We start from the raw sequence: 26300 nt of genomic DNA on the forward strand, positions 1-26300 counted from the left end.
TGGGTACTTCAGTAATAATGTACTGTTTAAATTATATCTAAACTGTGCTAACCCAATTGAATGCTCATGCTGGGAAAACTGGATTTCATAACCACGTGTGAGAAGGTTTACATTAACATTATGTTGAGCACTGAGCTCGAGATCAGGTTATTTAGGAATTGGTGTTGGGTGATCAGAAGAGCTAATTGAAAATTTTGCTGTCAAGGACCTTTTGGGAACAATGACCACAATGTATTGGTTTTCTTTTATGCTGTTTGAGCACACGATAGTTTTTCTTTTCTTTGAAGTAACCGTTATAAATCTGAGTCATGCAGACCATGAAAGTGTGAGGAGAAAGTGGGGACTACAAATGCTGGAGATCAGAATCGAAGAGTGTGGTGCTGGAAAAGCACAGTCAGGCAGCATATTAAGAGTAGATAAATCGATGTTTCGGACATAAGCCCTTCATCAGGAATGAAGCTTCTGGGCCAAGGGGGCTGAGAGATAAATGGGAAGGGGGTGCGGCAGGGGGGAGGTAGCTGGGATCGTGATAGGTAGATGAAGGTGGGGTTGAAAGTGATAGGTGACGAAGGGATACGGAATGCCTCATCTACTGCATCCATTAAACCCAATGTGGTCTTCTCTACATTGGTGATGCAGGAGGTCAACTTGTGGATCATTTCAGAGAATATCTCTAGGACAGCCACATTGAATAAATCCATCATCTTGTGGCTGAGCACTTTAACTCCCCTTCCCACTCTGCCAAGTACATGAGGATCCTGGGCCTGCTCCATCGCCAAATCCAAGCCACCAGAAGCCTGGAGGAAGAAAGCCTCCTCTTCTGCCTTGTGACCCTCCAACCACAGGGGATCATAATTGATTTCCCCATTTCCCCATTTCCACTAATCCAACCTTATCCTACTCCAAACTTCCAAAATCAGCACCGCCCTTTTGAACATTCCTCTGTGTCGACGTTCCTCCCTATCAGTCTGTTCCACCCTCCTTCCTCTCTGACTATCACTTTCAACCCCACCTTCATCTACCTATTCGATGAAAGGAGGCAGCTTAAAAAAATGCCAAGTGTTGCAGTAAGCCAGTGGATTCAGTGAAATGTAGGACCCAGCAAAGGATGACCAAGAAACTGAGAATAAAATCCAAAAGAGAAAAAGCGTGCAAATGAAAGAAAAACATAAAGACTGCTAAAAAGCGTCTATCGATGCATGAAAAAAATAAAGACAAGGTCAAATGTGGAACAGTTGGTGTGCGTTCAGGATAATTTATTGCAGAGAACAGAGAAATCGCAGGGAAAAGCAACAGTTTCTTTGTGTCTATCTTCATGGAAGAATGTCCAGAAATTCTCCCAGAAATACCAAGTGACCATGGGACTTGTGTAAGTAAAGTCTAAGATCTTTCTTATCGGTGTTAGGGTTATCATTACAAAGAAAGCTGAATTGAGTATTTATAAATCTGACAGACTAGGTGCACATCATACAAGAATTTCACAAGAAGCAGCAATAGGTATTTTGATTGCATCGCGGATTTTCACTTTATTTGCTGACACATTCCCGAAAGGCGTTTAGTCAATATGGATAAGGCCAAGGTTATAAATATTGTCCAATACTTCAAGAAAGGATGAATTTGGAGAATGGTGAACTACAGACCAGGTATCTTGTCATCCACAGTCGGGTATCTGTTGGACTCGATTACAAAGAACATGCTGCTAGATATTTAGAAGGTAATAACATAACTGGGGAGTGTGAGAATGTACCGATGGAAGGAAAACCAAAAGTGTCAAACATTATTTGGAGTGGTTTGAAGATGATTCATTTGGATAAAGGCAATTATGAACCATTGGATAACGTATAGTTGGATATTCATGAGCTTTTTTTAAAGAACTCACACAGCAAGTTCATAAGAAAGATTAAAGCGAGAGGTATTGGGAAGAACATATGCAAATGGAAAGTAAAAATTAGGTTTACATTCATGTGAATGTAATTGGAAGATAGAGGATGTCGTGCATCAGTTCCATCGAGCGTTGGTGAGACTAAACGTAGAATATTGTCCATAGTTCGGAGTCCCAATCTAAGAAAGAATATACTGACTACAGAGGAACTGCAAAAGGTATTATCCAGATTAATCCGTAAAATGGCAAGATTGTCTGATGGGGAACCTCAGCCTGTAATCTCGAGTTTCAAAACATGAGAGTTGATTGTGGTGAATCTTAGAAACATCGAAAGGACTGAATAACAGAGGGACATGAAGACGTACAAGTCGGCGAGATAAGGGAGAATCCCACGATATTCCACACGGACAAGTAGAACAGAATAATCAGCAAACAGTTAGCGTCCATTAGAAACCAAGTGGCAATCTGTGTGTCAAGCTGGAGAACATTGATGGATTGTACATGAGACCTTCACATCTATTTTACTTGGAAGAAGGAGGAGACAAGTACAGAATTCAAGAAGATGGACTGGGAAGCTCTTGAACAGATTGATGTAAAACATTAGAAAGGATTTAGGCTTTGTTCTGTACAAATTTGGACCAATCTCCATGTCTGAATGAGTTGTATCACAGGTGGCTGTTGGGGTAGAAGGCGAAAAGACCCTGACTGAATATTTTAATTAGAATCTGACCATAGGGGACGTGCCAGAGAACTGGAGAATTGATAATATGATTCCACTTCACAGTAAGGGTGGGAGAGATAGACCATGGAACTATAGACGAGTGAGTTTTAGATCACTGTTAAGGAAACTACAGGAGAAAATAGGGAAGGATAAAATCGAACTCCATTCAGAGTCACAAGGTTTGATCAGGGATAATGATCATGACTTTATCAGAAGGAAGTCACATCCAACGGATTTGATTGAATTAGTTTGAGGAGGTCGGTTATTTAGTTTTGTAGGAAGGCCTTTGACAAATTTCCACCTGGGATACTGAAAAATAAAGTAAAATCTGACAATATGATGGATAACTTGACAAGTTACAACGAAAATTGTCTTAGTGGCAGGAGACAGAGGGTGGTGGGAGAAGTCTGTTTGTGCGACTGGAGACCAGTGTCCCCAGGGATCAGTGCTGTGTCGCTTATTGTTTGTGTTATTCATAACAAAATATAGATGTGAATATGGGGGTGGGGGGGTGGGGGTGTGGTGGGGCTAGGTGGAGAGTGGGGGAGATGTGATAAGTAAAGTGGATGTTTGACATAAAGATTGACCGGTTGGTTCGCAGTGAGGAGGAAGGCCTTAAGTTACAGGAAGATGCAGATGGAATGGTCAGATGGGCAGATCAATGGCAGATGGAATGTAACCCTGATAAACATGAGGTGATGCACTTTGGGAGAAGGAACCAGGCAGGGGAGGACGCAATGAATGGCAGCACACTGGGAAGCTCAGATTGTGCGTCTATTGTGCGTCAACCATTGAAATGTTGATCACATGTCAGGGTCTTTGGAGTCAGTTTTAGGTCATCCCAGGAAATCATGGGAGATTTACTTCCTAAAAGTACATTGGGGAAGGAAATTCTGTTTACAATCCATATTGGCTTCAAGGTCACTGTTACTGACCCCAGATTTGAGATCTCGATATTTTATTAATTGTTTTTAACTTCCACCCACTGCCAGAGCATTAGCCTGGTCTGGATTATTAATCCAGTGACATTAGCACAACAGCACCATCTCCACATGGGGATCTATCGGAAACTATACTGAGCAGGTTATTTCTGTGCTGCTTGACAGCTCTGTCAAAAAGAACTCCCACCAATCTGACCGTCATGATGGGACTGAGGAGGTGGTAATTGGTCAGATTGTAATTATTCCCGTTTTAGGGGACGGGACTTAGCTGAGTAATATTCCACATTGCCAGGGAGATGTCAGAGTTAGATCTGGAATGCAACAGCTTCCCCAGGGACACGGCTTGTTGTGCAGCACAAGTCTTCAGTCCTATTGCAGGAATGGAGTCATCTACTGTCGTATCTACTGTGTTCACTTGTTTGTTCATGTCACGTGCAGCGAATCGAATTGGTTGAAGACTGGCATCTGTGATTTTGTGGGCATCATGATGAGGGTGAGGTGTATAATCGTCTCAACACTTCTGGCAGAAGATGGTGTAGATAAAACATCCTTCTCTTTTACACTGATGTGCAGGTCTGTTCCATTATTTAGGATGGGAGTGTTTGTGGAGCCCTCTCCTCCAGTCATTTGTTTAATCGTCCATCATCATTTATGACTGAATGTGACAGGACTGCAGTGCTTCGATCAGATCTTTGGTCAAGTCTGGTAGCTTTAATGAGTTAGCATCAGGTTAAAGTTCATGTGATTCTGACTCTGACATGTTCACCCACACTCGTCACTGAGCCATAGATGGTGTTGATGGTAATGACAGACTGAGGTGTTTCCCTGGCAAAAAGTTACAGGTTGTGGTTTAATGCATGTCTGCCTCTCCTGCTGCTGTGGTCTACAGCACTACATGAATACGCAGTTTCGAGCTGCAATATCTGCAATGCAATTCTGCTGTCTGTTCCCCAATTCTCACTGAGACTCATTCACCCATCAGCCCTGCACTCAGTGACCTCACCTGGTTTCTGATGTGGCAATGCTTCCATTTTCATACTCTCATCCTGCTGAGGGTTTCTCTTCCCGGGTCTTGCTTCCAACCTGACACATTCCGCAAAAGAATTTAACTGATCTTAATGCAAATGTTAAATTCACCTGAATCTTTTTCCTTGAGAAATAGCAATCTTCCTTGTTTAAAGTCAATGTGTTTCCTCTGTTTCTTTCCCTGATCATGATTAAGAGCTCTGTAGTGTCAGTGATGCCAGCGTTATGTAGTTTCAGAGCCAATGAATTCTCTGGATTCCCAATCATCTTCATCACATTGTATATTTTCTCTTTTGGTTTGATGCCTTATCACTCATGGCTGCCTTGTTCTCCCATGAGCATGTTTCAAGTTCTTGGGGTTGCATTTCTGGTATTATCTTTCGAATTATCCCCAGACCCTCCTCCCATTGCTGCTCCATGGTCTTTCCTGCTCAGCTCCCCTTCCAATTAACTCTGGCTCGCAACGCCCGCATGTCTTTGTAGTTCCATTGCTCAACTATAACCACATTACATCTTGAAGAGAGCACGATATATAATCTGAAAGAAGGAGTTTTGGGAGATGGGACACGAAGAATCCTTGGTGGATTTCTTAACTAAATACAAAGGGAGAACTAGAGAGAGGATATAGATATGGAGATGTGGAAAATGAGGCAACCACATTATCGAAAGAAGTAGATGAACATACCCCAATGTTTTGGCAATGCCTGTGTGCTGTGCTCCTTTGTACAGTGCATGTACAACAGAGTAATATGTTCAAATGCTGAGTCTGATACCAGAATATTTCTCTCCAATAATATGACAGACACTAGTTTTGGAAAGAACCCAGCAGGCCAACATATTGAAGTCTGGGTAGAAAGGGGATGAACTGAAATAAGTTGGGACACCAGAATCAAGAATTTGGAGCACACGTCCTGGTGAGAATGAGAGATTAGAGTTGGGGGAATCCCAGAAAATGAGAGAACTTTGAGAGGATCAAAACATGTTTAATGTTTTATCAATTTTATATATCATATGCATCATTTTTCGTTAACTGTGTCTCTGTTGTTTCTTTGCAATGTGTAGTGCACATATGAAAAATGCGACTTATCTGCACACACAAATTGATTAAACAGTGTATATAAAATCATTTTTCCACCATTGAAACTGTCCTGTTGTTGTGTTACATGCACACCAACTAGCCACCAAAAGACATGACGCACTATCACTATGTTCCATACATATATACAAGGAAGGGCACCACTTTGACTGGGACAAACACACACACATACGAAGACACGCAAGGACCTTCTTAGAGGAATGGTATTCTAACCAGAAGTCCATCAATAAACGCATCAATTTAGATACTGTTTACATTCTCTTGTTAAAATAACCGGAAATGACAGCACCCACTTTAAGAAACAAAAACCGAAAATAGAGAGGCCGGAAAGACCACCAGTGCTTCAGCAGATACTCCCACTGATGATGTCACTTAGTCATGGTGACGAAACTTATGAAAACATACCTTCAAGCTCAGCGAGCTAACTTACATACATATAAATTGTTATTTTTTTGTTTACTAGTTGATTTTAAAAGTTCTCTGTCGCTCATGTTTTGACAGATTATGATGCGAGGTGAGCTTTTCTAGGTGTGTGATTTTAATTAACAAAGGGGTTCGACATTGATGTCATAACAGTTTGGGGCCTTGCCGTGTGGCACTTGGACCGACTTGAACAGATTTGAGATACAAGTCCCAGCAAATTCCAAGTCATTGTAATTAGTGATTTTGAACTTCAAATAAAACCAGTGGGAAAATTCGTTTAATTTTGTTACTTGTGGTTCGTTAAATGAAAAGTGAGAGAAATGGCTTTTTACATTACAAAAGAGGTTCCCAAATTTTCCAAGGAAGTTTAGAAAAACAGAAGGATTTTTTTTTAGAATTAGCAAATAGGTTGGAATTGGGTTTAACCAGGGGCAAAAGGGAAGCTGAAATTGTAATGGAGTTGGTTAAGCACTTTGATGTATCAGAGAAATCGGGAACTGCAGTAGTATTATAAAAACTTAAATTGCAAATGTGGCTACTGGAGTGAGAAGATAAATAAATGGACGGAAACAGAGAGAGACGAAAGAGAAAGAGAGGAAAAAGAAAGAGATGGGGGATTTGAAATTCAGAAGTTGGGAATTAGACAAGAAAGTTAAATTAACAGGATGGAGATGAAGGGAGAACGTAGGGATGTATACAACTAGGTTAGTAACTTGCCATATTTCGATGAGGAAAATGTCAAAACTTTTTTATTTCATTTGAAAAAATGGCTAGGCAGATGACGTGTCCAGTGAACTTGTGGGTAATGCTAGTTCAGAGTAAGCTGGTGGGCACAGCTGGTGAGGTATGTGCAGCGCTGTCAGATGAGGGATCCAGAGATTATCAAGATGTCAGATTGGCTATTTTGATTGGATATGAATTGGTACTAGAAGCATATAGACAGAAGTTGAGAAAAATAGAGACGCAACCAGGTCAGACTTGTATTGAGTTTGAAAGAATTAACCACAGTCATTTTGATAGGTGGGTGCTGGCCTTAAAAATAGATAAGACCTGTGAGGCTTGAAGGGAGATTAATCTGCTGGAGAAGTTAAAAGACTCACTTCAAGAGATAGTAAGAATTAATGTGAATGAATAGAAAGTTCAAGAAGTGAGAAGCGCGGCAGAAATGGCAGGTAAATATGAATTGTGGCATGTGATGAAATTTAGCTTCTGGCAGGAATTTCATCCTGTGAGGGATAGAAATTGGGAGAAGGGACGATCACACATTACAAAGCGAACAGTAGCTCACAATAGTTCACTACAGGGGTTGAAAGGTGGTGAAAAGCCTCAGGTGCTCTCACTATAAGGGAGTAGAACACATAAAATTACAGTGTTAGTGGTTTAAGAAGGGCACAGGGAAATCATTGTTTTCACTGCAGTAAGCTGGGACACACCATGCTGGGCGTTAAAGGAAGACACTTTGGGGAACGATGTGGTAGAAGAGGCTGAGCCTAGTGGCATTAGTGAAACTGGTAAAGGAGACCCTAAGAGGAGCCGAGGAGCTGCAGGAAATTGCACAGCGTAGGCAAGGGTTGGGTATGGAGGCAGTGCCTGATCTCTCTAAAGAATTCACCTCTGTAGATAAAGTTTACTCAGAAAGAACAGGGGGAGAAGGACAAGAAGTTATAATTTTGTGAGGTACGGGATCTGCTCAGTCTCTAATAGTTGAGGAGTGAGGCGCCGGAAAAGCACAACAGATCAGGTAGCATCCGAACAGCAGGACAATCGAATATCAGGCAGAAAACCACCGTCAGGTACATGGTGGGAGAACAAGGGGACTGAAAGATAAATACGAGGTGAGCTGGTGGGAGGGTCACTGGGAAGGCAATAAGAAGATATAGGTTGGAGGGATAATGATATGTCGGAGGGTAGAATGGAGTCGATAGGTGGGAAGGAAGATGTCTAGTTAGGGCAATCCAAGAGGGCAGTGATAGATTGAACTGTTGGATCTGGGAGAGGTTGGTGGAGGGGAGATTTGGAATTTGGTGAAGTCAACGTTGATGCGATACAGTTTGAGGGTTCCAGCTGTCCTAGCACCGATATGAGTCCTATCACCCTCCTCTCTGACCTATCACCATCACACCCTCCCTGCATCTACCTATCGCCTTCCAAACTCCTTTCCACCCAGCTCCACCCTCACCCTCCCATTTACTTCTCAACTTCCTTGCCCCTCCCTTACCTCCCACTTTCCTGATGAAGCATTTATGCCTGAAACGACAACGCTCCTGCCCATCGGATGCCGCCGACGAGCTGTGCTTTTCCAGCCCCACACTTTACAACTCTTATCTCCAGCATCTGCAGCCCTCACTTTCTCTCACCCTCTAATAGGAAGAGATGAAAGTTTTTTTCACTTTTTCTGGCATGTTAATCAAGAGCGTGTTAATTTGTGGAATGGGGACAGAAATTAAGCATTCCCTTGTGTAACATCAGGATGGAATGCCAAATCAAGATTAGGGAAGTAACAGTGACAGTGAGTAACAGAGTGTCAGTTCCAGGAATACAGTTTGTTCTTGGGAACGACTTAGCAGGAGGCGAGGTGGGATAGGCACCCCTTGTGGTGGAGAAGCCAAAGGAATACGAGGGAATTGGTGAGTTAAAAGAAAATTACCCAGGAGTTTTTCCAGACTGTGAAGTTACAAGATCCCACTGTCATAAGTTACAGCAGGAAGGAAAAACGAACGAAAAAGACAAATGAATTGATGCTCGGTGAACTGACCCCCTGTTTGATGTAACGGTGCAGGAAAAACCTGAACAGGCAGAGGATCAGGCAGAGGGGTTTAGTCCAGAAAGGCTCATGGACTTATAACAGATATATACACACACATTCACACACACAAACACATGCACACACACAGAAAAGGAATCAGAATATATTGTTGAAGGTTATTAACTTAAAGATAGAATAATAAAATTAAAATGGAGACCCCAATAGGTTACTGCAGAAGGAAAATGGGCCGAAGTCCACCAGTTTGTGTTAGCAGTAACGTATAGTGTTACGGGTAGCTCATAAACTAACTGTTAACGGTCACTTAAGTGTGCAGAAGTCTCAGGGCAAGGTCCAGAAGCATTTCTAGTGGCCTGGAATGCACAAGGACTCTGTTAATTTTTGTTGTACGTGACATACATCCCAAATGGTAGGTAAGTAACAGGCAGTAATAAAACCAGCATCTTTCTTACCAATTCCTGCATTCGAAGAACCTTGCACGTGGGTTATGATTAATTGTGTCGCTCCCCTTTCTAAAGTAAAAGTGGAAACCAATATTTGCTGACCATAATGGATGTGTCTACCAGATTTCCAGAGGCAATTCCATTATTGGAGTGTTAAGGCAAAAAGGGAGGTGCAGGAGTTGTTAGCTTTCTTGACTTGCTGTAGGCTTCCCAGAGAGATTCAGTCAGACCAAGGGTCTCATTTTACAACTCAGCTGTTTAAGGAAGTCATGGATGGCTTAGGCAGACAGCACTTCAAATCAAGTGCGTCCCATCCTGAATCCCAGAGAGCCTTGGAAAGTTAACATCAGATGCTGAAGACTATGTTAACAGCGTACCTCTCAGGGTTGGCCAAATGATTGGGATAAAGGTGCCCCATTAAATTGTTTGCTATTAGGGATGTCCCAAATAAATCGACTCACTTTACTTCCTTTGAGTTAATATTCGTACATGAAGTGAGAGCTCCTTTGAAATTAATTGCATGTAAATTGACAGGACCATAGTCGGAAATCTCACACCTGGATTATGTGTATGAGGTGAAGGAGAGAGTAGATGGAGTATGTAAGTTTACTAAACAGTATCTGAAGTGCACAGCATTGAGTGAAGCAGGTGGCAGATAAAAACACTGAAACATTGAAGATTTCCCGTGGGGATGACGTATTAGTATCACCACCAGTGGTAAGAAATCTCTTCAAAGCCAGGTTTAGTGGCCCCTTTCAAATAAAAAAAATGTGGAGTCAGTTAAACTACCCAGTAAAGATACCAGAGATGACAAGAAACTTTATCGAGTATTTCATATGGATGAGTAATGCACCAGCCACATTTAAGACTCAGAAACAGAGTTGTGGCCATATGAACAAATTTTTCAGCTTATCTTTATGATGTAGTGATCTTTAGCAAGTGATTGCAAGCTCACATGTTACAGAAAACAGAATTCACGAAGGCAGAGGTGACGTTTTTAGGTTATTGCATTGGACATGGAAGGTTGACCACATGGAACATAAAAACGAAAGGCTTTGAGGAATTTCCACGACCATCCTCGAAGAAAGAGTTGCTTCGATTTTTGGAACTGAGTGGATTCTATCGGGAGTTTGTTGCAAACTTCAGCAGCGTCTTGGCACCACTGATGGATTTATTAAAGAAGGAAACAGAATTGTGGTGGACAGAACAATGCCAAGAGGCATTTGAGAATTTTAAAGGAGGATTAATCACCACATCTGTTTTAGCTACACCAAATATTTTGAAAGGCTTTGAAAATTGTGTTTGATGCTCGGGATATCGGGGTCGGAGATATATTGATACAGAAAGAGAATGATGGAATTGAATGGCTAATTGGCTACTTGTTGAAAAAAACTCAATATCCACCAGAAAAAAAATACTAAATCTCCATTATTGAAAAAGAATGATTAAGTTTCACACTGGCCTGACAATATTTTAATGTTTATATGACAAACAAATTGTCAGAGATGGTTGTGGACAACGACAAATCTCTCGCATCTTTTGGAATATTAAAAGACCAGAATATGAGACTATTTAATTGGAGTCTTACCTTACCGACTTTAAACTCACAAAATGTACATGCTGTGGCTCCTACAATGTGATAGAAGATGGGTTTTCGCGGATTTAAAGGAAAGCAGTGGAGATAAGATTTGACTTATTCCAGTGTTGTATTGGTGTGCAGAATTAATATGAATGATATAATTGAGATTAATACTTTTGTATTTCATATAATTGGGATTACGAATTAGAGGAAAAGAAATGTAGCCATCTTTTCATTCTGCTAGTTCATTTTATTTTCTGAAACAGGAAGATGTTATGAAATCATGTATGGACACTTTAAGACAGAATGGGTTTTGTTGAATAGAAATTAAAGCCACAGATGCCAGCTAAAGGTCACACTGTTCCACATGTCACCATTAGCTGAGAAATGGATACCTGAGTGTTGGTTGCTGTTTTGACAGCCATCCAAATGCAACCAAAGAGTTTAAATAACGCTCAGGATACCAGAAACCCACAGAATTTGATTATTATTGTTTGGACACCTGGACAGCAATCAAATTATGAGAATTATTATATCATGGGGAGTACATTAACCAAGCATTTTGAACACTGGAGGGAGAGCTGCGATCATCAAAGAATAGAGCAACTGCTGGAGAGCAGTAGTGTTAACTGGCCATCTCAAACACTCTATCAAAGACACATGTTCATGTAAACCTACTTGCAATAAAAAAAACATGACCCAAGGAGATCAGCAGCTGAAAAAGTGAACACAGTGGGGAAGATAGAGACTGTATGGTCTTGAGATTTTAATGTTTCATATGTGGGTTGTTGGAACAGCATATTTTTACAGTGTTTGAGTCATATAGTAAGTAGCTAAGAAAAGAGGGGCTTGTATTTGCGAATAGTTGTTGTTTAGTGTTCACTATTAAAGTTAAGAAACTAACTTGATAATTTTTGTTTAAATAGTGGAATGTAGGAGATCTGTGTCACTCATATGTTAACAGATTACAAGGTGAGGTGAGCTTTTCTGGGTGTTTGGTTTTAATTAACAGAGGGGTTCGAGTCCACCTTGTGAATATCCATCCACGCTAACCCCATTTCGCTGCAGTTGAACCATACGCTTCCAGTCATTTCCTATACACATATTTAGCCAAATGTTTTTGAAATGTTGTTAATGTACCACCATCGACCATATCTACTGGCAACTCATCCACGTATCAGCCCTCTGTATAAAGAAGTGGCCCCTCAGGTTCCCTTTTATTACTTCCCCTTTAACCTTAAATTGATCCCCTCTAATCCTCGATTCACTACGCCTTGGAAAAAGACTGAGAGCATTAACCCTATCCATACCCCTCGTGATTTTATACAGCTCGATAAGGACTCCCTCAGTCTCTGACACGCTAAAGAAAAGTTCCTAGCTTGTCCAACCTCTCCCTGTAACTCAGACCATTGGGTCCTGACATCGTCTTTGTAAATTTCCTCTGCACTCTTTCTAATTTAATAACATCCTCCCCATAACAAGGTGACAAAGCTGAACGCAATGCTCCAAGTGCGGCCTTACCAAAGTCCTGTGTAACTGCAACATTACTTCCCAACTTCTATACTCAATATCCTGCCTGATGAAGGCCAATGTGCCAAAATCCTTCTTCACTGCCCTGTCTACCTGTGACTCCACTCTGAGAGAACCGTGCACCAGAACACCAAAGTCCCTCTACCCACTGCACCCCTTAGGACCCTCCCATTCACCATGAAACTCCTTCCTTGATTTGGGTTTCCAAAATGCAAGACCTCACGCTTCTATATTAAATTCCATTTGCCATTTCTCGGCCCATTTCCCACCCGATTAAGGTCCTGCTGCAATTTTTGATAAACATTCTCACTGATCATGCTCCCAATTACTTTAGTGTCATCTGCAAACGTACTAATCATACCTTCTACATTCTCAAGCAAATCATAGATAACAAAGAGCAATGGACCAAGCCTCTGGTCTGACAAACATCCTTCCACTCAACCATCTGCTTCCTACCATCAAGCCAACTGTGTATCCAATTGGCGAGTTCCCCCCGCATTCTACGAGATGTAACCATCCTGAGCAGCCTGCCATGTGAAGCCTTATCAAAGGCCTTACTGAAATCCATAGACACTACGTCTATCACTCTGCCCTCATCAAACGCCCTGGTAACTTCATCAAAGGACTCTAGGAAATTTGGGAGGCATGATCTCTCACTCACAAGTCTATGCTGACTGCTCTGAAACAAACCCTGTGGAAGTAATGGGTGCAGTCAATGGTATGCTGTGCTTCATTGTAAGATGATTCGAGTACATCAGTAAAGCTATCTTCCGGCTATTGTAGAGCCTTGCTGAGAGAGCATCTGGGGCACTCTGTACAGATTTGACGTCCTTTGTAAGGAATAATTCCCGTACCACAGACACGGGTGATGGTAACATGAGGATAGATTGAATAAGCTGAGTGTTTAATCCGTAGAGCTGTGAGAGATGAGGAAATGGTGATGCTGAAACACGAGGAGTGGCAGCGATCTCTTATTTCCAAAAGAGACATTGACAGGGAGAGAAATTCCATACTTTACCCAGGATTAATTGGTTTGATTTATTGTCACGTGTATCCCAGTACAGGGAAACACTTTGTTTATGAGCAGTGGAGGCAGATCATAGTAAGCATGGTCAGACAGATCATAGGGTGGAAATAGACTTGCACAGAGTAAGGCATACAGGTTACACTGAACAGGACATGCAACGAGACAAGATCAACATGAACAAGATCACCATTATTTGAACTTAGAGAGTCCATTCATCAGTCTAACATGACTTTCCTAATAGTTTATTTGCCTAAATTAACTCTCTCCATGTTATTGTGCAGTCGGCGAGTAAACCCTGTACTGATCATCAGGTTGCTCACAATCCCTAACAGCAGCCACAATACCTTCCATCTGAAACAGGTAGCCACTCCCATCAGCTTCCGGCCTACATAGAGAACACCAGGCTGTCTTCGTGGAGATGGAAGATGCCTTCTTGAGAATTCACACAAGACATATGGCTTCCCTGCCCACCTCTAGAAAACCATGTTAAAGTCCAACATGTGTATCATAAACAACGGAGCCAAGAGAAACAATGTGGAACAGTCTGTCTGTGCAGCCTCTGCCCCACTTGTTCATCATGTTAGAGCATCACTTAGGAGACAGTGAGGACTACCAATGCTGGAGATGAGAATAGAGCATCAATTGCTGGAAAAGCACAGCGGGTCAGGCAGCATCCGAGGACCAGGAGAATCGACGTTTTGGGCATAAGGCATTGATCAGGAATCAGCAAAAATTACCTCATTCTGCCCCCGTGTAAGTGCATTGAGGTGGGAATGGCCTCCTGCTGTTCCTGTGTAAGTGACTCAAGGGAGTGATTGGCTTCAAACTCGTCCGATTGGACAGGGCCAAGGGCCTGACTGGTTTCCCCTGGTTCCTGTTTGACAGCTCATTGTACTGACCAGTGTGACAATGTTGCAGTTTTAAGAGGCTATTTTGTCCTGGTTTATTTTATGAGAGAGATTGAACGATTGTTACCAAGCTTGCCACTTAAGACCACTTGAGTAACAGCAAGGGAGGCCTTAGGTTAATTTTAATGCAGCCTGAATGGGTGTGGCCAACTCTCACAGATTAGGATCTCTGGGTTTTGGTTTCTCAGTAACATCAGAAACTATTGGGGTCTCCACAGAGTTGGAAGCTTCAGTGAATTTCTCCTGGCTGCTACTCTCTCTGAAATTTCTTTTGATACTGTTTTTAATTCTTGGATTGGAGAAATATTTGTGACAATCTGTGTCTGAATATTTCTTTTTGCCAAGGGCTGTGTTTATGGAATTTCCCTATATTGGAACAGTTCATTAGTAATAGTTCCTAGATCTATTATTCTGTTAAGCAGTCCAATAGAATTACGTTATTCTAAAGTTCTCTTTCTTTGGTTTCGTTTTCTCTTTCGTGTTTAAGTAGATAGTGTTTTGCTTAACACCGAGTAGTTTGACCAGTCACATTGCATCTGGAACAGACACTTTACATTTCCTTTAAAATAAGAAAACATTAGAATCTAGGCTACCACCTTGAAATATTTTCGAGAGGCTCTGGTGAGCTCCATCACACTAGATTCCTTCCCTTCCTGTGTAATAGGCTGGAGGCACTGAATGGGCTGTCCCTGTTCTTCTACAACAGTGTCAATGGGCTGAACAACTTCCTCATATTCCTGTGAAACCAGCATGAGGTGATGAATGAATTCTTGTTTTACTGTGGCAATGTGCAGTGCCCGCCAGTACTGTTACATGATTGTTACGGACACTTTAACAGCAGAAGTCTCAATGGAGTCTGGATCCTGCTAGTTACGGACAAAGACTAGTTCAGGTGCTGACGGGGGACAAAATGTTCTGAACATTGTGGAATCTTCAGCGACCATCCCCACTTCTGATCTTATGGTGGGGAGAGTGGGGCCTGTGAGACATTGATAAAGCAGCTGAAGATGTTTGCGAAGAGGAAGCTACCCTGAGGATCTCGCACAGAGGTGACTCAGGACTCAGATGATGACCATCTTCCTTTGTGCCAGGTTTGACCCCAAACACTGGAGAGGTTACTCTGACTCCCATTTAATTCAGTTTTGTTAAGCTCCTTGGTGTCAACAGAAGTCAACCACTGCCTTGATATCGGGGCCAGTCATTTTTACCTGAACCCTTGTCTCAACCTCTTTTGTTCACATCAATAGGCCATGATATCAGAGCAGCAAGTGTTTTCTTCAAACAGGTGGTATTGAATGTCAGGATTTCTCTCCTCAAGGGTGTTCGGGGTGCTAGATGACTGAAGAGGAGGTTGATGGAAATAGACCTGTCAGAGAGTTGAAGGCTATGAAGAATTGGATATGAAAGAGGATTTGAGACGAAGAGCAGATCAGTCATGATCTTAAAGAAGGGCAAGGCAGGCTTAGGGGGTGAACAAAATGCCCCTGTTTCTGATGTGCTCCTAATCTGTTATTGGAAAGTGAGTGGGTATTATTTTCATGAATGTTCTGTTACTGAATGTTGCAGACAGGGAGACCAGAGGATTTTGTGAGCCATCCCTGAGTGAGGTATGGGGGGGGGGGGGGGGGGGGAGAGAGGCTGTATTCACACTGAATCTGGGTGTAAAACATGACCAACAAATGAAGCAGAAGTTGCAGAGAGGGGAAGCTCTGTGAAGAGAGATGAGGGGCCTCTTTCGTACCCAGCCTGTGTTTTCCAATTACATTTCCCAATTCACTTCAAACCTTGTGGGACAGTACTGAGGGGCTGAAATGTCTCCTGTGTTTCTGTGCAACAGGTTATACGAGTAAGTAGCCTCCAACTGCTCCTGTCTAGCCGGTTTGAGGGGCTGAATGGAACACAGGAACATGGGACTGAGGAGCAGGAGTGGGTCATTAGATACTTTGAGCCTTCTCCACCAGGCACTAAAATTGTAGCTGATCAGGTTGTGGTCTCAGCCCCACTTTCCTGTCTGCGTCCCATTGTGCATGACTCACTTCTCTGTCTAATATTTAACGAACGCAACTTTCAATCAATGTGAACATAGAGACACGATAACCTTCCACTGAAAAGAATTCGACTTGAAAAGAATTCCTTTCAGAATTATTCGTCATCCCTCTTCTAGAATGAGAGAGTCATGCAGAATTGAAACAGACCTGTTAGTCCAATCTGTTCACTCCGATCAGATATCAAATCTGATTTAGTTCCATTTGCCAGCATTTGGCCAATATTCCTCCTGTGATTGTACCCGCCTTGACCACTTCCTCTGACTGCACTTTCTGTACACACACCACTCTCTGTGTGAAATATTTACCTTCAGGTCCCTTCTAAATCATTCGCCCTTTCCTCTTCAACCTATGTTGTCTTGTTCTGGACTCCCCTATCCTTGGGAGTAGAACATGGCTGTTCAGAATATCCAGGCCTCTGGTGATTTTATAAACCTCTATAATGTTGCCTCTCAACCTCTGACACTCCAGGCGGAAACACCTACGTAATCAGCCTCTCCCTATACCTCAAGCCTCGAGTCCTGAAACATACGTGAAAGTCATTTCTGCGGAAAATCGAGTTGTACACAGTATTCTTAAAGTGGCCTCACCAACATCCTGTACAGATGCAACATGCCACCACAACTCCTATACTCAATGCTCTGACTGATTAAGGCAAAGGTGCCAAATGTGTTCAGCACCACTCTCTCCACCTGCGACTCACTGTTACAGGTAATCATGCACGTAAACATCAGAAAGTTAACATGATGGTAGTGCCAGCAGATCGGAGGACCAGTGATACATTGATCATCATTGAGATTAGATTGTGTTGGGAACATGAGCTTCACATGTCAGGAAGTGAAATCAAATCAATGGGTTCAGGGTAGTTAATATACAAAATAACAGATAGCCCGGAGTTATTTACAGGCTGGAATCTAATCGAGGGGTTCGGGTGATTAATATACAGAATACAGGATACCCCGGAGTGAGTTACAATCTGGAATCTAATCAAGGGGTTCAGGGTGGTTTATATACGAATAACAGATATTTCGGAGTGAGTTACAACCTAGAAACTTATCTCGGGTTTCAGAGTGGTTTATATGCGGAATAACAGGTAGCCCACGGTGAGTTACAGCCTGGAATCTAATTGCAGGATTCAGGGTGGTTTATATACAGAATAACAGATAGCACAGAGTGAGTTACAGCCTGGAATTTAATCGAGGGGTTCAGGGTGGTTTATTTGCAGAATAACAGATAGCCTGGAATGTGTTACAGGTTGGAACCGAATCGAGGGGTTTAGCATGGTTTCTGTACAGAATAACAGATGCCATGGAGTGAGTTACAGTCTGGAATCTAATCGAGGATTTCAGGGTGGTTTATATACAGAATAACAGCCTGGAGTGTGTTACAGATTGGAAACAAATTGAGGGATTTAGGATGGTTTATGTACAGAATAACAGATACCCTGGTTTTAGTTACAGCCTGGAATCTAATCAAGGGGTTCAGGGAGTTTTAGATACAGAATAACAGATAACCCGGAGTGAGTTACAGACTGGAATCAAATCGAGGAGTGCAGGGTCGTTTATATACAGAATAACAGAGAGCTTGGAGTGAGTTACAGCCTGGAATCTAATCGAGGGATATGTTCACCTTTTTATGTGAAATAACTTGTAACTGGGAGTGAGTCACAAAGTGCACATTGTCCAACTGGTTGGAAATCTTGACTCAAATAAACATAATGCAGTCACAAACTACACAACTTTAGTGACTCCCAATTTTCCTAGTTTGAGGACTATCCTCCTCTGTTTTCCCCTTTCACTGAAAGCATTAATATACCTTTAATACTGCACTGCCATTCTGGTTACAGTGCTACCTATCTCTCACTGCCTCATTTATCTTTAATCCTGTTGAAAGATACTTAAACCAACAGATGCACAAATTTCCAAAAAGAGTTTTGTTCAATTGCAGGTGCATTACTTTCTTTTATTTGTAGACAACACACAGTTTGAACCCACAGAAGGTCAGTGTGGCATTTGAAAAACACTTCAATTTGGGATGAGACCTCGCCAGGCAGGATTCTGATCCAACGGTGCAAATCTACAGGTCAGTGACTGAGCTCTATCAGGTTTTGTATATTATGTTCCTTCATATATTAGGAGCTTGGAAAGTAAGGCAGACCTTACTGGAATGTGATGTTGTCTCTCCGCATTCACTGTAAACAGGTTCTGGGATTTGCATTTTAAGAACCTTCAGAGAGCTGTCTCCATTTCCTATCTCTGCTGGTATCAATGAATAGAAATGGCTTTTGACACATTGCCCCCTCTCCCTTGCTGAAAGTATTCCTGACACAAATCAGTCAGGCAGACATTTTAGATTTGTCCACAGCCATCATTTTATATCAACAAAACGATGACATTGAGTTTATAAATAAGGAAAAGCAAGAGAGACTGGTAACATCAATACAGTTCGAAAATATATAAAACATTGAACACGCACACAGAATCACACATAAACGTACGTACACAGACACACAGAATCACACACACACAGATACAGACACCTTTCAGGAGCTGTCTCCATTTCCTACCTTACAAGGGAATTCATGTTATAATGATGCATTCATGCAGGTTGTTTTCCCTGGAGCATCAGAGGCTGAGGGGTGACCGTATCAAGGTTTATTAAATCATGACGGGCATGGATAGGAGAAATAGACAAAGTCTTTTCCTTGGGGTGAAGAGTCCAGAACTAGAAGGGAGAGGTTTAGTGTGAGAGGTAATATGAAAGAGACCTAAGGGGCAACTTGTTCACTCAGAGGGTGGTACATGAATGGAATGAACTGTCAGAGGAAGTGGTGGAGGCTGGTAAAATTGCAACATTTAAAATGCAGCTCAATGGGTATATGAATGGGTAGATTTGGAGGGAGATGGGCTTTTGAGACTTTCCCCATTGTGACAGGAATTCAGCCCCAATCTGAAACTTTGAGTTATGTAACAGGACAGAAATGTACCAGCAGCTTTCTGTGTTCCTGCTCCCAATGTATCACTTGACCATTTAGTTTATCTTGTCTTCGATCTGACATCCAACAAGGATCACTTCACAGATCCAATAACAGATCCCCAGGAGTGAGTTCCAGACTGGAATCTAATTGAGGGGTTTACGGTTTACATCCAGCATATGAGATACCCATAGTTGAGGGACAGAATGGAATCTAATCGAGGGGTTCAGCGTGGTTTACATACAGATTAACAGATAACAAGTCGTGAGTCACAAAATCGCAGAGTTATACAGTCATAGAGATGTACATCATGGAATCAGACCCTTTGGTCCAACCCGTCCATGCAGACGAGATATCCTAACCTACTGTAGTCTCTTTTTCAAGCACTTAGCCCATCTCCCTCCAAATCTTCCCATTCATATACACATTGAGCTGCATTTTAAATGTTGCAATTTTACCAGCCTCCACCACTTCCTCTGACAGTTCATTCCATTCATGTACCACTCTCTGAGTGAACAAGTTGCCCCTTAGGTATCTTTCATATTAACTCTCACACTAAACCTCTCCCTTCTAGTTCTGGACTCCCCACCACAAGGAAAAGACTTTGTCTATTTCTCCTATCCATGCCCGTCATGATTTAATAAACCTGATAAGGTCACCCCTCAGCCACTGATGCTCCAGGGAAAACAACCCCAGCCTATTCACCTGTAGCTCATATCATCTAACCCTGGCATCCTCCTTGCAAATCTTTTCTGAACCCTTCCAAGTTTCACACATCCTTCCGATAGGAAGGAGACCAGAATTGCATGCCATATTCCAACAGTGGCCTAACCCATGTCCAGTCCAGCCACAACATGACCTCTCAATGCCTATACTCAAAACTCTGACCAATAAACGAAAGCATACCAAACGCTGCCTACATTATCTTATCCACCTGCCACTCTACTTTCAAGGAGCTATGAACCTGCATTTGAAAGTCTCTTTGTTCAGCATCTCTCCCTCAGCCCTTACCATTAAGTGGATAAGTCCTGCTCATATTTGCTCTCCCAAAATGCAGCACCTCGTGTTTATCTAAAGAGAACTCCATCAAGTGGAATATAATTGAAGGTTTTGGGGTGTTTTTGAAACATGCGAATCACACATACATGGAAGTGAGTTACACGTTGGAATCTAATCGAGAGGGTTCCGGGTGATTAATTTAATCCCGTCAGTGGGGAAACAAGCCCTTCAGACCAACAAGACCACACTGACCCTCAGAAGAATCACCCATCCAGACTCATTTCCCCACATTTTCCCCTGATTAATGCACCTCACATACACATCCCTGAACAGTGTGGACAATTTTAACAGGGTTTGGATTGGATGGTTAATATACAGACTAACAGATACCCAGGAGTGTGATACAGACTGGAATCTAATCAAAGGATTGAGGTGGCTAATGTGCAGAGCACCTTAAAATTGGATGTCAGTTACAGATTGGAATTTTATCAAGGGGATTCAGGACGATGGTGTGAACAATGACAGATACCCAGAGTGAGTTACAGACTGGAATCTAATCGAGGGTTTCAAGGTGGTTTACATGCAGAATAACAGGTAGCCCGGAGTGAGTTATGGAGTCATAGAATCATAGAGACGTACAGCATGGAAACAGACCCTTCAGTCCAACCTGTCAATGCCGACCACATATTCCAACCCAATCTAGTCCAACCTTCCAGCACCCGGCCCATATCCCTCCAAACCCTTCCTATTCAGCTACTCATCCAAATTCCTCTTAAATGATGCAATTGTACCAGCCTCCACCACTTCTCTGGCAGCTCACTGCATAAACGTACCACCTTCTGCGTGAAAATTTTGTCCCTTAGGTCTCTTTCATATCTTTCCCCTCTCAAACTAAACCTATGCCCTCTCGTTCTGGACTCCCTTACCCGAGGGCAAACCTCTATACGGTCACCACTCAGCCTCCGACACTCCAGAGTAAACAGCCCCAGACTGTTCAGCCTCTCCCTGTAGCTCAAATCATCCTATCCTGGAAACCTCCTTGTAAATCTTTTCTGAACCCTTTCAAGTTTCACAACATCTTTCCGATAGGAAGGAGACCAGAATTGCACGCAATATTCCAAGAGTGACCTAACCAATGTTCTGTACAGCTGCAACATGACCTCCCAACTCCTGTACTCAATACTCTGACCAATAAAGGAAAGCATACCAAATGCCTTCTTCACTATCCTATCTACCTGCGACTCCACTTTCAAGGAGCTATGAACCAGCATTCCAAGGTCTCTTTGTTCAGCAACACACCCTAGGACCTTACCATTAAATGTAGAAGTCCTGCTAAGATTTGCTTTCCCAAAATTCAGCACTTTGCATTTATCTGAATTAAACTACATCTGCCACTTCTCAGCGAATTGGCCCATGTGGTCCAGATCCTGTTGCAATCAGAGGAAACCCTCTTCGCTGTCTACTACACCTGCAATTTTGGTGTCATCTGCAAACTTACTAACTGTACCTCTTATGCTCGCATCCAAATCATTTATATAAATGACAAAAAGTAGAGGGTCCAACACTGATCCTTGTGGCACTCCACTGGTCACAGGCCTCCAGTCTGAAAAACAACCCTCCACCACCACCCTCTGTCTTCTACCTTTGAGCCAGTTCTGTATCGAAATGACTACTTCTCCCTGTATTCCATGAGATCTAACCTGCTAATCAGTGTCCCATGGGGAACCTTGTCGAACGTCTTACTGAAGTCAATATGGATCACATCTATTGTTCTGCCCTCATCAACCTTCTTTGTTACTTCTTCAAAAAACTCAATCAAGTTTGGTAGACATGATTTCCCACGCACAAAGCCATGTTGACTATCCTGAATCAGTCCTTGCATTTCCAACTTCATGTACATCCTATCGCTCAGGATTCTCTCCAACAACTTGTCCACCGCCGAGGTCAAGCTCACCAGTCTATAGTTCCTTGGCTTAGCTTTACCACTCTTCTTAAACATTGGCACCACGTTTTCCAATCTCCAGTCTTCCAGCATCTCACCTGTGACTATCGATGATACAAATATCTCAGCAAGAGGCCCAGCAATCACTTCTCTAGATTCCCACAGAGTTCTCAGGTACACCTGATCAGGTCCTGGGGATTTACCCACCTTTAACAATTTCAAGACATCCAGCACTTCCTCCTCTGCATATCTGCAACATTTTGCAAGATGTCACCATCGATTTCCCTGCAGTCTATATCTTCCATATCCTTTTCCACAGTAAATATTGATGCAAAATATTCATTTAATAGGTCCCCCATTTTCTGTGGCTCCACACAAAGGCCGCCTTGCTGATCTTAGAGGTGCCGGTATTCTCTCCCTAATTACCCTTTGTCCTTAATATATTTGTAAAAGCACTTTGGATTCTCCTTAATTGTATTAGCCAAAGCTATCTCATGTCCACGTTTTGTCTTCCTGATTTCCCTCTTAAGTGTACTCCAACTTCCTTTGTACTCTTCTAAGGATTCACTCGATCTAACCTTTCTATCCCTGACATATGCTTCCTTCTTTTTCTGAACGAAATCCTCAATTTCTTTAGTCAGCCAGCATTCCCTATAACTACCAGCCTTCCCTTTCAACCCTGACCAGAAGTTACTGCCTGGAATCTAATCGTGGGTTTCAGGGTGGTTTATGTACAGAATAACAGATAGCCCGGAGTGAGTTACAGCCTGGATTCGAATCGAGGTGTTCAGGGTGGTTTACATACAGAATAACAGATAGCCCGGAGTGAGTTATAGCCTGGAATCGAATCGAGGTGCTCAGGGTGGGTTATATACAGAATAACAGATAGCCCGGAGTGAGTTACAGCCTGGAGTCGAATCATGGGTTTCAGGGTGGTTTGTATACAAAACAGCAGACACCCCAGAGTGAGTTACTGCCTGCTATCTAATCGAGGGGTTCAGGGTGGTTTATGTACGGAATAACAGATATTCTGGGGTTTGTTACAGCCTGGAATCTAATTGAGGGGTTCAGGGTGGTTTATGTGCAGAATAACAGATACCCCGGACTGAGTTACAGCCTGGAATGTAATAGAGGTGTTCAGGGTTGTTTATATACAGAATAACGGATACCCCGGAGTGAGTTACAGCCTGGAATCGAATCGAGGTGTTCAGGGTGGGTTATATACAGAATAACAGATAGCACAGAGTGAGTTACGGCCTGGAGTCTAATCGAGGGGTTCAAGGAGGTTAGTATACAGAATAACAGATAGCCGGGATGTGTTACTGCCTGGAATCTAATCAATGTCTGTTCACTTTAAGATAGGATGGGTTTTGCTGAATCGAAAGTACAGCCACAGATGCCAGCTAAAGGTCAGACTGTTCCAAATGTAACAATTAGCTGGGAAATGGAAGCCTGAGTTTTGGTTGCTGTTTTGACAACAATTCAAATGCAATCAAAGACTTTAAATAATGTTCAGAATATCAGAATCCAATGAAATTTTAATATTATTGTTCATACACCTGGAAAGCAATCAAATTATGAGAATTATTGTATCATGGGAAGTATATAATCCCAGCATTTTGAACACTAGAGGGAGAGCCGCTGCCATCCAACAGCAGAGTAACTGCTGTAGAGCAGGAGTATTAACTGACCATCTCAAACATTCTCTATCAAGACACATGTTCATGTAAACCCACTTGCAGTTAAAAAAAATCATGACTCAGGGAGATCAGCAGCTGAAAGAGTGAACACAGCGGGAAAGATAGAGACTGTGGGGTCTTGAGATTGTAATGTTTAATATGTGGGTTGTTGCAACAGCATATTTTTACAGAGTTGGAGTCAGACAGTAAGTTGCTAAGAAAAGAGGGGTTTGTATTTGTGAATAGTTTTTGTTTAGTGTTCACTATTAAAGTTAAGAAACTAACTTGCTAATTTTTGTTAAAATAGTGGAATGTCGGAGATCTGCGTCACTCATATGTTAACAGATTATGAGGTGAAGCGAGCTTTTCTGGGTGTTTGGTTTTAATTAACAAAGTGGTTGGACTCCACATTGTAAATGTCCATTCACACTAACCCCATTTCCCTGCAGTTGGCCCATATCCTTCCAGTCCTTTCCTATCCACATATTTATCCAAATGCTTTTGAAATGTTGTAAATGTACCCCCCTTAGCCACATCTTCCGGCAGCTCATCCACGTACCAGCCATTTATGTAAATAAGTGGTCTCTCAGGTTCCCTTTTATTCCTTCCCCTTTAACATTAAACTGATCCCCTCTCATCCTCCATTCTCTAAACTTTGGAAAAGACTGAGAGCATTCACCCTATCCATATCCCTCATGATGTTATACAGCTCTATAAGGTCCCCCCTCAGTCTCCTACACTCTAAAGAAAAGTTACGAGCTTGTCCAACCTCTCCCTATAACTCAGACCATTGGGTCCTGGAAATGTCCTTGTAAATTTCTTCTGCAATCTTTCTAATTTCATTATATCGTCCCTATAACAAGTTGACAAAACTGAACACAATACTCCAAGTGCGGCCTTACCAAAGTCCTTTGTAACTGCAACATAAATTCCCAAATTCTATACTCAATGTCCTGCCTGACGAAGGCCAGTGTGCCAAAAGCCTTCTTCACTGACCTGCCTACCTGTGACTCAAATCTCAGGGAACCGTGCACCTGAACACCAAGGTCTCTCTGCCCACTATACCCCTTAAGGCTCGCCCATTCACTGTGAAATTCCTACCTTGATTTGAGATTCCAACCTGCAAGACCTCACACATCTATACTAAATTCCATTTGCCATTTCTCAGCCCACTTCCCCACCTGATTAATGTCCTGCTGCAATTTCTGATAAACGTCCTCATTGATCATGCTCCCACTTATTTTAGTGTCATCTGCAAACTTATAAATCATGCCTTATACATTCTCAACCCAATCATGGATAACAAACAGCAATGGACCCAGCCTCCAGTCTGACAAACATCCTTCCACTAAATGCTCTGATTCCCATCAACAAGCCAACTGTGTATCCAATTGGCCAGTTCACACAGTATTCTATGTGATGGAACCTTCCTGAGCAGCCTGCCATGTGGAACCTCATCAAAGGCCTCACTGAAATCCATAGAGACTACGTCTATCACTCTGCCCTCATCAAACGTCCTGGTAACATCATCAAAGGACTAAAACAAATTTGGGAAGCATGGTCTCCCACTCACAAGTCTATGTTGATTGCTCCGAATCAAACCCTGTGTAAGTAATGCGTGCAGTCAATGGTATGCTGTGCTTCATTTTAAGATGATTCGAGTACATAAGTAAAGCCATCTTCCTGCTGTTGTAGACCCTTGCTGAGAGAGCATTTGGGGCACTCTCTACAGATTTGATCTCCTTTATAAGGAATAATCTCCTTACCACAGACACGGGTGATGGTAACATGAGGATAGAGTGAATAAGCTGAGTGTTTAATCTGTAGAGCTGTGACAGACGAAGAAATTGTGATGCTGAACCACGAGGAGTGGCAGCGATCACTTATTCCCAAAACAGACATTGATAGTGTGAGAAATTTCATACTTTAACCAGGGTTGATTGGTTTGATTTATTGCCACGTGTACCTCTTTATTTATGAGCAGTGGAGGTAGATCACAGTAAGCATGGCCAGACAGATCATAGGATGGAAATAGACTTGGACTGAGTAAGGCATAAGGTTACACTGAACAGGACATGCACGAGACAAGGTCAACATGAACAAGATCAGCATTATTTGAACTTAGAGAGTCCATTCATCAGTCTAACATGACTTTCCTAATAGTTTATATACCTAAATTAACTCGCCCCACATTATTGTGCAGTCGGCGTGTGAACCCGTATTGAACGCCATGTTGTTCACAATCCCCAACAGCAGCCACAATACCTTCACTCTGAAACAGGTAGCCATTCCTACCAGCTTCTGCCCTACATAGGGAACAC

The sequence above is a fragment of the Chiloscyllium punctatum genome, chromosome 4 (assembly GCF_047496795.1).
Source record: "Chiloscyllium punctatum isolate Juve2018m chromosome 4, sChiPun1.3, whole genome shotgun sequence".
In the NCBI taxonomy this organism is placed as follows: Eukaryota; Metazoa; Chordata; class Chondrichthyes; order Orectolobiformes; family Hemiscylliidae; genus Chiloscyllium; species Chiloscyllium punctatum.